The following is a 13,387-nucleotide window of genomic DNA, read 5'->3' on the forward strand; positions in this document are numbered from 1 at the left end:
CCCCCACTTCACGGAAACTTAAACCTTTTTTTACATTGTGTGAAGTGTGAACAGCTTTGCAGCATACAGTCTCATCCATCAGTGCACAGGCACTCTCGGGATAGAGCATCTGATTATGCTTCAGATTCTTTGACTGAGCACCTGCCCAGCATTCCGTATGTTGATAATGAACTGCTCCTGATGCACAGTTGCACTTGAGTAAACACAAGGCAAAGTGTTTGCTTTAATGGAGCAGGGAGTGTGATGCAGACTTTTTTGTTTTTTAAACCGGAAATTATGGTGGCTTTCACCCTATCCGACTAAAGCGGCTTCTGCTCTTTTACTATTATTCTAGCAGAAGAACTTTAAGCTTTGAACCCAATGAAACAGGATCATCAATCCGATTTATTATTGCTCAGGACCCCAAACTCGCCTGTTTTCCTTGCATCGGAACCGTGTAGAAAGATGCCAAAGGAATTGTCACAAAAGAATGATTTCTTATGTATTTTTCATATGGACAGTCACCGAGGCTCATGTCTGGCACCAAATGGTAGCTGCCTTCACCTTTGTGTGATATGTCCTGTGCTTTTTATGATATTCAAATATCTGAAGAGGCAAAGAAAGTTAAGGTTCAATATGGGATTCCACCCTGAAACACAACTACTTTTTTTCTTTTCACAGACTAATGTCTAAGGCATTATGTATGAGATTTGTGGATTATTTTTAGGCATCCAGCACAACTGCGATGGACTCAGTTAAGAATGTATAGAAGAGTTCCTGGACCCTGAAAGAAGCCTGATCAAACTGTAGGTTACTCCGATACAGTTTAGTGACCATAGCTCACTTTTGTGGAATCAGATTAAACATATTGCCTTATACTTCAAGATTTCAAGTCTTTCGACGTAGAGCTTTACTACTAAGAGATGGTCCGAGGTGCTGATATATGCGAATTATTGGAAAATCAAATACTGAGTAACCACATTGAAGAAACCCATATCACAGAAACCTAGTGTTGCGGGAAGACAATTTTAAGGAAATCTAAAAAAATTCAAGGAAACCTTTTCAAAGTAAAGATAATTTTAAGGAAAAAGTCAAAATATTCAAATTGGGTGGAGTTTCGGGGAAGTGAGGAATTTTTGGGTTCATGGTAATGTGTAGGGGTGACAAGTGAATTTTAGAGGGTCAGTGATGGGTGAAGTATAGGGGTGGTGAGGGGTTTTCACGGTTAACAGATGAGCAGAGTTTAAGGGTGGTATAGCATTTATAGGGTTCGGGGATCGGTGTAGTGTAAAGTTTTTTTTTGTGTGGTGTTCGATGGGCAGAGTTTAGGGATGGTGAGGCGTTTTTAATCTTCTGTAATGGGTAGATTTCTGGGTGATAAAGGGTTTTCAGTGTTAAGGTAAGGGTGGAATTTAAAGGTTGTAAGGGGTTTTAAGGATGGGTGAAGTTTAGATGTGGAAAGAGGCTTTTAAGATGCAGGGGTGGAGTTTAGGCATGCTGAGGTGTTTTGGGGTATCAGGTGTGGTTTGACTTTTCGGGTGATGAGTAGTTTTATGGGTCTGGGATAGATGGCATTTAGGGTTGGTGAGGGATTTTTAAGGATCTGGCATGGGTGTTTGGGGCTGAAGAGGCTTTAGAGGTCAGAAATAGATGGTGTTTAGGCGTGGTTGAGTAAGTCAACAAACTAAAAGCATCAAAAGTAATTGACAATGTAGAAGGAATAAATCTGAAATATCTGTCAAATGTTTCTGAATGCAACCATTAAATTTGTACCTTCAAGAATTAGCTTGCAATGGTCAATTTCGAAAAAAGTCTTTCTATGAATTGGTTTCTATGAAATGGTAAATGTCATTGTTGGAAAACGAGGCAGCATCTGTGAGGCCTGCACAAATAACATGACTACATTTGTCCTTCACTGGGAACCAAACACCCAATTGTAGCGCCTGACTCTCAGAGGGTAGCGTTGCAGAGCAGGCTGAGGCTTACTCAAGGGAGGTGGTGTGGGCTAGTAATCGCCATTTGCAGGTGCACAAAAATAACACTCAATAATTGATTGTCCAGTCTGTACTTTGCTTTATAAAAGTAAGAGTACATTTATTAAACACACACACCACTCAATACTATGCACCAATTTACAAATATACATAAGCTGTTGGAATTACTTTGTGACATTGCATAACATCTCCACCCCTCCCGCAGGGGGGGGGTGGGGTCTAGTACCACCACTCCCATGTATGCACATCAACTTGCCCCCAATGCAGTTAGTTGAACATAACCTGGAGCGAGGGCCCTGCGCACTGGCACCATCCCAGTGGCGACCCACCCCATTACCTCAACAAGCATTAAAAATGGGTAAACCTGCCTTGGTGACACATTACCCTGACTGAGCATCTCCTACTGACCATAAAGTATGCACCTCTATATCTTAAGGGCTAGCAGTCTGGGGTCTTCACCTAAGCGCAGCAGCAAGAATCCATGTTTACGCACACTTTAGAATGACAGTACTCATCACCTTGGTTGATCATTTGAATGCATTGCAATTACAGCCCCTAAGGGCATCACAGATGAAATCACAGGATTGCGCATATACAGCCAGACACCCTAGCAGGACTGTCTGGCAACATAACCCCACTTGGCTTATGACATCTCCTTACACATTTGACTTACAGTCCCTTCAAAAGAAGTACTCCTGGCAACTACACTTCTCCTGCAGTGTGCCTCCTCACTTTAAAAGGAATCCCAGGTAAAAGCATGAGATTACGTAAATACAGCCCGACCCCCTAGCAGGAAGGTCCAGCAACATAACTCCATTTAGCTTAACATCACCTTACACAGGTACTTCACTTTACATATGTGCCTTTCAGTCCCCCTAAAAAGAAATAACCAATAGTAAATGCATTTCGGTGCAATTACACCACTTCACCTCCAGGGGATGCCCTTCTCCAGACATCCCCCAACTCAGCCCTTCAATCCGTGATGCACTTCATAGTACACCCTCAGCTGTAGAACATAAGTTCCAGCCTAGAAGGTGTTAAAGGCTGGCTGAGTCCTGAAGGGGTTATTCTTTCAGATGCCCCGTGAAACTTAGGGGTGGACTGTTCTTCTTTATGCTGGGGGAGACTGCGGGGCTCCTGCAGCCCCCTTGCACCCCTTTTCACACGTGAGGGTGACCCCCTCCTCTGGGCACCAAAATGGCAGACTTCTTCGTGCTGTGGGGGGGGAAGACTGGGCCTCTCCAGCGGCTCCCCCAGCACCTTTTCACAAGTGAGGGTGACCCCTCTCCTCTGGGGGCCACAAAGCACCAAAACAGCAGATTTCCAAATGCCCGGCGAGGCACCATGGGGCGCTTCATGCTCCTCTCCACCAGCCCCCGCCACTGGGTACACTCTCCTCCGCCCTCAGGGTCTCTGACTCGGCAGGGTGCTGTCTTCACTGGGTCCCTGCGCCAGCCTCTCGCCAGGCTCTCCTTCTGGGACTTCTTCTCCCTGCGCAGAGGCCTCTGCTTCTGTGCACCAGTCCTGGGCTCTTCTTCTGGTGCTGATAGGGTCCTGGGGGCAGTCAAGGGGTCTCTCCTTCCAACTGCCCATTGCGCCAGGCTCCAGCACCTTCAGCCTCAGCCGAGCACACCCCAGAGAGCCCTTCTCTTCCTGTGCAAGCACTTTTTAAAAGTTGAGTAGGGGGCTGGCAGGAATTCTCTGTTGGTCCTATCAAACAGCAACACATCACGTCCCTGCCCCCTCCTTGTCCAGCCTCTGAGCTTGTTCAATAATGGCGTTGTCCAGGGTGTCTGGCCACATGTCTGAAGCCTCATCCCCCACGCTGCCTTCCCTCCTTGTGCAGCCTGGTGCCTGGCACCCTGTGACAGCTGCTAATTGATGAGCCTGTATCCCCTCCCATCTTCTCTTCGTGGAGAGGAGGCCCTAGCTTGTGGAAGAAAGGTTATCAATCCATCCAGCTGAGGTCAGCCCTCAGCCTGGGTCTGGTCCTGGCTGGCTCACAGAAATATGACAGTTCTGGGTGACCCAAAAGCAGTACAAATATGACTTTGGACTCTGCAGGATACGTCTTTTCACCTCCAATACAATGGGCTTTAGTACATGTCTGGAAACTGTAGGCCTTGTGGAAGTTAATTTAGCCATGGGCCCCACATTCCCTTAGGGAAATAATGAAGTGAAAACACAGTAAAACACACTGACTTTCCCTGGCATGTTTCTTTCCAGCGTATAAAGCCTATTCCATATCACCAACCAATACTGCATAAGTCCTGCCACATCATTCACTTTGTAGCTGCTCCTGGACTGCGCACGCTAGGAATCTCCCCTGCGCAGCCCGTACACGTGTGCACACGCAGGTACACGTGTCTGCATGTAACCAGCCCGGTGTCCCTTACTCCAGCTGCTGCGCAGTGGCCTGGTCAAGCCAGGGGAACACCGGTAAAATCCCCATGCAGTCTCTTACATCCTGAGTTCACTGTGGGTGAGTCCCAACTTATGAGGATCCCCCACAGTAAAAGCTCAACAATTAGGTGCTCAAAAATCAAAAAATCCGGGCGGCCCATAGTGTCAGAACCACCTTCTAACAGTCATTCATCCTGCAAATTTCCATTACACAGTTTAGGTGAAATGGTTTTCTAGTAATGGTATTCCATAAAATCTTTTTTCTATGAAATCGCTTACAACTTGAGGTGCATGTGCCAGAAAGGTTTCCTTTCTAAACAGTCAATTGCATACCAGGAATTGAAGGGTTGAAGAGGAGCTGACTTCCTTTACTCTGGCACAGAGAGGACATGCTAAAACTGGTACAAGCCAAAATCCTTTTCCCCAGATGCATTGAGCAGGGCCTATTCTTAAAGTGCACATTCGTCTTCAGGACTAATTCTAATGTCCTCTATAGTTGATGTACAAATACAAGGAGCTTTACTTGTGTATCTAGTCAGAATTATAATAAGCCCATTCAAGAAAAAGTGTGGAAGAACCCCCCCCCCCCCCCCTCCCCCCAAAAAAAACAGAGGATTTGGAGAACCTGTTCCCTCTCACCGAGCTATTGGTTTGTGGGCAAGGGCCATTGTGAGGCACAAGGTGGAGCACTAATCCTGCGCACACTGGAGAGTTGAGTGGACATTCTTTGCAGCCCCTAGCATAAAGTTCGAAGCATTTTTTTTCATCCTGCATGGAGTTTCCAAAATGTTTTGAGGAGGTGAGGGTCAGTATGACTGAAAACTATTGTTTCAGGTCAGTACAATATTTCTTTTTTTTGGCATAGTTTCTTGTTTGTTGGGTACGTCATAAAGACAACATCTAAAAAGAAAAAAATATTTTACTTCAAAATCTTACTGCCTCTACAGGTATGAGTAATGTTCTTTTGTCTGTTTTTGAAATGTAGACATATTAGCAAAACACAAGAATGAGGGAGCAAAAAGGAAGAATAGCGAGAGAATGCAGCAATGCCAGGGGCAGGAGGAGATACGAAGACAGCGATTTTGAGTTTGTTGTGGTAGTTCATAAATGGTTGTGCATTTAAGAAACAACCAATCCAAGCAAAATTAGAGTTTCCAACTCTGGCTGTGCTGGAGGTTTTACATGGGTTCAGAATATTGGAAGTGTTGGAAAGGTAATTAGTTGATTGGCATAACTGTAGTGACCGTTCTGGTTTGAGGCTGCACATGACAATTCAGCTGGGTCATACATGCAGTACATTAAACATCTAACTCTTAGACCAGAAAGGGGTTCTCTAACACAAAGATATCGATTATCTTTCTTTTAGCTTGAGATTTGTGGGTGGTAGATTAATGCAACAATCCAAGGGCATCTGTTGGAGCATAACTTCATTACATGTCCCAACAATGGTATAGCAAGAGTGCAATGAGCCCTACAGCATGGAAGAAAATGCCATTCACCCCCTCTTTGGAATTGCACGTATGCCCACACAACCCTTTGCCTAGGACCATTGCACCTTCTGCACTAATAATGCAGAAGTCCCAGTAACCTATTTCACCTCTTTCTTATCTGGAGTGTTCTCCCTTGCCAGTGATATGGTGCTCTTTGTCTTTTTATATAGCATGTAAGAAATTTGTAATGGGGATGATTACAACTCGCAGTCTGTCTAGGGATAAATTTTCCGTACCTGAGCGGTGCTGAATTGAGTTGTACAGTATGTTACAGATAATGCTTAGCTGTAACAGAAGACGTGTAACAATTGTCTACTTTTTCCAATGCAGTAATTGGACTATGATCGATATATCATTTAAAAACCTCAAGTGAGAGTTGAGTCATTAGTTTCAAACAAGGGATGAGTCAGAACTGCTGTTTTGCACATGATCATGTTTCTCCACCTAATAATTTCTGATTATTTTTAGAGACATTTTGCTTAGACCCAGTAACTACTAAATCTTGATTAGCAGAGAAGAGCATCTTCAATCTCACCAACAGCAAGACTTGCTGGAGTCTCCTCTTTCTCTGTTCCTGAATACCTTAGCACACATTTCTACTCTGCCACCAAATGACCTGTGTCTTTTATACCCAAAAGCTGGGTTTAAATTTTATGTGCCTCACCATATCCTTCCAAGTTAATTTTGAATCTGAAAAAGCCTTTTGCCCAATAAGGCCCCCTTGTTAAGTTGTACTATAGCCCAAACTGTAAGAAAGTACCCCTTTTTTACGTCTTGCGCCTAGCGGTGCAGTGCTCAGCACTGCTCGCGCAGCGAGAGACCTGTAGAAGGGAGTTAGAAAATTGAGCTAGGAATCGCACACGCTAGTGTGTGTGCTTTTCCTTTTAGGCCACGCTATTGACCTTTGCGTGCATGTTTTTCACAAAGACAACACGCAATAGGCCAAAGGCGGTCGCGTTGCTCCACCCATGGCCTATTGGTGTCTGTTACCCGCACGGCCTACATCTGTTTTCAATTATCGTGCACAGACACTGGGGCGATAATGGAAAGCACATGGCTCGCTGTGGCGCGCGCACCACTCGCGGGCTTCTTTGTTTTCCAATAGCGATCGCTTTCCCTGACGCTTGTTATTATTGGGGCTCCGACACCAGCACCGCGGTGTACTACTCATAACTAACCCAGCGCGTGAGGGGCTCTGCATTTTATCCCGATGAGAGCCCCATTCTAAGACTCCTCGATGAGAACTGCCTACCGTGCTTTTGGATGCGAGCACTGCGAGTTGCTACTACCACTCCAGAGTGTTTGAGGGGCTACGCATTTCATCCACAGCACCAGCCAAGCACCGACCACATATTGAGACAAGCCAACCAAAAGTGTATGCCACGTCAGACGACCCTGAACTCTTCCGCACTGAGGGTCGCTGTCAGACGTTTCAAGAACTGCATGTAATTTATTACTTTCTAAATAGTGAGCGGCTTGGACGCTATACTGTGGCTTTCTCTGCATTCCCGACCTCTGGTCGTTGGACATCAGAGCACATTGTGAACATGTCAACACAAAAAGTAATTTATTTGGACTCTTTAAAGACACTGGACACTGCAAGGCGACCTGGACTCGCACATTGTCGATACTGTATATTCAGATTATATCGGTTTTGTATTTGAATTTTGCACTTTTACAAATAAAACTCAAAATGCAGACGTGTTAATTAGATCACAGCAGTCCTTACATGTCCCAGTTATCTCGTGTTTTCATCAGGTGGGGGCTGGGGGTGGTGTGTGTGTGTGTGTGGGGAGAGGGTTTGATAACGCAGAGCTTTGAAGACGTACAAGGTACTACAGCAGCAGCCGTTCAGTCACCATGGCTCGCACCGATGCACAAGAACTGGTTCACAGACCGCATACCCCGCTCCTTTCATGTACCACGCTCCATCGCTTGTGAATAGTGAACTGTTTCTGTGCTGGAATTCATTGTTCACTTTCCATAGTAGCGCTTTATCCTCGAACCAGCCCGTCCTGGACAGTTGTAGTTTTCTAGATTTAGGAACCCAGCCTGAGCGATGCCCTTGTAGGACCCGAGACGAGGAGAGAAGCTGCCAGGCCCGGATGCTTCGCTTTAGTTTGAACCATCTCTCTAAAGGCGCCTGATCAGATTGTCTGTGATTAGAGTCCGCCTTCGCCTGTCTTTGCTTTCCTGGTTTGCTGGAATCCGCCAGCCTTTCCCCGCGTGTGTGTGTGTGTGGGGTGGGGGGGCAATCGTGTTTGTTCTGTGGGAGATCCCAGGCCCATCCCATGCACTGATTTCCTCTGTACTTTCCACGCACCGGGGTAAGGGTTCATCGCACAGGTCCACGCCCACATCAAGCGCCATGGTTGCTTTGCTTATAAGATGTCTATTTATCATTGCAGATACAAAAGAAAAATTAAAAAACATCCTCCTTTTCAAAGCTAACAGCTCCAACTTTTACAAATGCGAGACCTATTGCATTGCAAATGATTGTTGACATGGTCACCCCCACTTTTTGCCTGGTATTTGATGCAATTTTGACTAAGTTCAGGTCCCCAGTGCCAGATCTTTTTCTAAACTACAATTGTTCCCCTAATTGGCAATTCCTTTAGCAGCCCTGTGCATCCCTAGTAAATTGTACCCCAGGTACCTATGGCATGAAGTACTAAAGATGGTCCCCAAGGGACCCCTCAGCACACCCATGCAAACTGCCATTGCAGGCTGTGTGATATGGTGCAGGGAAAGTGAAGACCTGACATGGCACACCTCCTGTGTGCCATGTCTGCAGAAATTGCATGCAGTTTAGGTATGTCACCCCTACAGCAGAATGCACTATACCAAATGTGTGTACATAGCTGCATGAACTGATATGCCCCTGTTATGCACAAGTAGATTCTTCTATATTACAAGTGAATAGGGAAGCCATTTTAGTTACATGTTGGGCACTGGTAATTACAAGAACCTCAGCTACATGAGGGCTTCACTGAAACCCAAGATGTTTGGTATCAAACATCTCGGATTAACAAACCCACACTTATTCCAGTGATGGATTTATTAATACATGCACCCAAAGGGCACCTTAGAGGTGCCCCCTGAAACCCCACAGACTATTAGTGTACTGGCAGATTGGTGAATACAAACCTGCCGCCACAGACTGGGTTCTGATCCTCTGCAGGTGAGAGCCCACGCACTCTGAAGGGAGAAACAATTCCTGCTCTGGCAGAAGGTGTTGTCTTTTCCCCTAATCAGGATGGCTAAGTAATCAGCATATCAACGCAGGAGGCTTTAAAGGCCTCAGCTGCCTTTGATATGCAACCCAAGGCTTTCCCAGACAGGTTAGATTTGATGGATCTAGAAGGAGAGGATAAACCATAGCCGCAAGAAAAGCGAGAACTGTAGACTGATGTGGACTTTTGGCGTCAAACTCTGCCTGTACCAAGTCCTGACAATTAAGACACAACGCTTCGTCCTGAAGCAGAGCCTCTACCAAGAACCTCTGTAGACTGCCAGCCCATCCCATATTGGCAGCAATTTCCTTTGGAGTAGACGAGCTACTCGTCTGCAGGCACCGAAGAAGCAGAGTCCAGTTTACAGTGTTGCTGCTCCCCAGGAAGTGGTACCTGTGCCCTTGAAGGTCAGATCTGTCCCCACTGAGTGAAAGGACACTAGGACTGACCGGAGCCGAACAGCACCAATAACTCCAGCAAGATTGAGCAGCCAACGAAGGACGTCTGCACTTTCAGAGTGGCCTTGCTGCAAGGGCCTTGGACGCACAGAGCCCAGCCAAACTATCCACTCTGTGCCCCAGCTGGGTACCGACGAACCGGCTGTGCCCCCATGCTGCCAGGGCCCTTGTGACCCGAGCCCCCCATAGGGAGGTCCCAGAGATGTCCCCAAGTCTCCCTCTGCAGCCTGTTTCCAGGTGGCCCCTCTTCTTTCCACTGGTGTAGCGCGCAAAGCTGCCAACCAGACCAGCACCTCTTCTCCCCGGACACCCCAGGGCAGGTAACGAGTAACTGTTGGTGGTACTTTGGATCTTGGCCTCCTTTGACCCCAAGTCCTGAAGAAGACCCCCAGAAACTGACCGTAAATATCTGTTTAACTCTGTAAGCCAATTGGGGTCTGTTTGGACTTTCTACATAGTGCACCTTGTTTTGGTCCATGATATAGAGAGCCAACTTCCTACACAACCTATCCGTTGTCCAAAATAAACACACTTCACACCCTGGTGGTCTGTACCATACTGTTCAGTGTTGAATACCAATGTCTGCCTAAATAATGCCTCGCAGTCTGAAATACAGCTCCCGGACTCAAAGTGACCACTGTCCACTTTAGCCCAATTGCCTGCAGTTCCCTAATGCATCATTGGCAGTTAAAAATTCTGTGCGACAGGATGTCCCCTCCCATAATAAATGAATGTAATAAACCTGCCTATAATATACCCAGGAGGCTCCTTCGCTGCACCATGGGTTTGCAGCATGAATCCTTTTCTGGATGCCCATGCTACGCATCTATTCCGCCATCTAGTGGTCAGGTCTGGAATATTGTTCTGTCCTTTTCTATGTCTACAATAGGTTCTACTCAATTTGCATTTTTAAATTCCTGCTTCAGAAAATTCTTTCAGATATTCAGAATATCTCCGGTCTCTCTCCACCTTTTTAATTCACAGAATCTATAACCAGCCCAGGCACGCAGTAGTCCAATGCTATCTCACAACAGGAGTCGCAAGGTTTGGTAGTTTATTGAATAAACATGATTGTTTTTTCTTATTTTTATCAAAGTTTTTGAAATTTAAATCTACCATTGCATTGGGCCAAATGCTCCCTACGTAGTCTCTTATATCTTTTCTTCTTAAATTCAGGAACTGCACATCACTAGTGATTTGTCCAGAAAACTGGAATAGGAGATGGAACTCCATTGTATGCATTTCAATGGATCTCTCACCGAAAGGGTGTAGTCCTGTGTTATTTCACACAGAAAACATTTTACATATGTTTATTACATAGTTATTAACTTTCTTCTGTATTCCCACATTGTTGCCAGTTTCGCATAATACTCGGTTTTTATGACATAGTTTAGTGAAGACATCAGAAAAGAAAAATATCAGTTCAGTATAGGGGGACTATTCAGAAGATGTACGTATCCCTAGTAAAAGCACAAGATACTCCTTTGTAATGTTGAAGATGCCTCTTCATTTGATGCCTGAACAGTGTCTCAGATCTGTTTGAATTCATTGTAAAATTCTGGTAGAGAATAAAGATGGACTCGAGGATGGTTTTTACAGTTTGAAAATCCATTTTTACACTTGCAATATTCTCTTAGCTTAAGTTCATAAGCCAACTGGAACAATAGTTTCCATTCACAATGAATTAAATAATCCCAATTTCTATAAGTAGTGGCTTGTTTTTGTTTTCTACATCATTTCCTTGCTCCATTGCTGTATTGCATGTCCTGTTTCCTTCATCAGAATGAGTTAATTGGTTTGGAAAGATTTGGCACGGAGATTCTGCTGTGGGTTAATTATTTCAGCTCTGGCTCTGTGGTTCTAGTAGCAAAGGGCTGAGGGCAGACTTCTCATACAGCATTAGGTTAGGCCTTGTTTTAGGAGCAGAATATTCTTTGAACCACAAACTTACTCTTGCAATGGTTTTGTTAGCGGAATAATTCCGTGACATCAGTTTGATTATGCCTTGTCTGTCTACTGAGGGGATATTTTCCATACCTTAAGGAATGGCGCTTACTGATACCACACATGGGATCCGTCCAGTTCGGCTTAGTAATTCATGTATGAATAGAATTCTCATATAGTTTGCCAACATGTTTTTGTGGTTCTATTATGAACTTAATTCTCGTGTCATGGTTATGCTCTGTGTTATGGATATAATTCTTCAACGCCATCAGTGCATTAAAAAGTCTTTTCCTGATATTTCCAAATCAAAGATTGATGGCATTTGTAGCTTGCTAATGAGCAAATTATTAATGAATTTCTGGAACAAAATAGGCGTGTAATGTCATTTAATCAGTGTACGTCCAATATGCTTCCCAAAAGAGACATTTATGCTAGATCTTTAGTGTAAAGCCATTTGAAAACAATTTCCTTTTCAATCTATTTTGCGTACATATTTTATGGTAATCTCATAAAAATCTGGCATGAGGCTGAATAGCTGTGATCCATGTTGGTATAAATAAAGGTTTAAAAAAAAAAAAAAAATCTGGCATGAACCCGACTCTCCTGCACCTTTGTTGGACAATGGTTATTTAACAAGTTGCAATTCAACTTCTTTGCTTGCTTACATTTTTTTAATAAGCATAGTGCCAGGACCTTGATCTCACTGTACATTAAACAGAATAGCTCCTATGTGCATAACCCAAGTTTGAGTAGTTAACAAGATATTAAACTTTGTTGGATGAAGCATCCGAATGCTAAGTTAGGTTCAAACTCCACATTTGGTAGGCAGTTATATCTTTTATTGGACCAAGTAAATTAGCACAAGCATGCTTTTCGAGACATCACAGGCTTCTGCTTCAAGTGTGCAGAATACTGGGCTTTTGTTGCAATTGTCTATCTCTCACCATTCACCTCGGAACGCAAGGAGATCTGCGGTGTCCCACAAGGATCATCCTTCAGACCCGTCCTCTTAAACATGTACCTGGCCCCCATTACCCACACCATCAGTTCGGGCTCACCAAAGGAGCAGAGCAACACGAGAAAGGACTTTGTGCTCCAGGAGGTCAGATCCATCCCCTTGCTGAGTCTGGAGACAGCAGGCCTTCCAGGAGCTGCCCAGCACTGATACCCTGGATACCGGAGCAATTGCAGCAACCAAGACTTGTTGGTGTTCCAGACTCAAACATCACAAAGCAAGACCTATCATCAAGGGATGTCGGGACCCACCAAGCCAGTACCGAGAGTGGCCCTTCTGCCCCGTTTCCCCTCTTAACCAGGTCATCAAGTCAGACTGAGCCTCTGACCAACCACGCCCAACACCTCAAAGGTCCTCTGCACCCGCACCCCGAGTCCGAAGGAGGTAACAGGGTCAACATGGTCCTGAGACCCTCGGAAGCTGAGCCCACCCTTGGGTTTGGCCAGACTGGCACCCCAGTTGCCTCCTGCAGCCTCTTTCTGCAGGAACCGGGAACTGCTAAGAGTCTTCAGTAATGTGAACCCGCCAGACAAAGCCCCACTTCATACGAACCCCCCCCCCCCAGCCCGAGTGGACCAATGGTGTTCCTGCATGCCCTAGACCCTCAAGACTTGGCCGCTCTGTGGGTTCTACATGACTGCCATCCCCCCAGTCCCCGCTGCAGCCTCTTTTCAACAGGACTGGTTCCCATTAACTTGAATTGGGCACCCGACGCTGAAAAGCACCTTTGCACCCGGATACCCCAGAACCAACCGAGTTGACCTGTTGGTGTTGCCCCGTACTTACCTTCAATCCTGAAGAACAGTCCCATAAATTGTTGCTAAGTGACAGAATGCAGTATGTCTTTCCCCAGTAGAATAAAATAATGTTT

At 45.3% G+C, this 13,387-nt stretch overlaps 1 protein-coding gene across 1 annotated transcript in view; it reads left to right on the top strand.

Annotated features, from left to right (window-relative positions):
- MAP2K2 (mitogen-activated protein kinase kinase 2) overlaps positions 1-13,387 on the top strand; it is a 47,542-nt gene that overhangs the window by 17,298 nt on the left and 16,857 nt on the right. The window lies entirely within an intron of this gene.

The sequence above is a fragment of the Triturus cristatus genome, chromosome 12 (genome assembly GCF_964204655.1).
Source record: "Triturus cristatus chromosome 12, aTriCri1.1, whole genome shotgun sequence".
Lineage (NCBI taxonomy): Eukaryota > Metazoa > Chordata > Amphibia > Caudata > Salamandridae > Triturus > Triturus cristatus.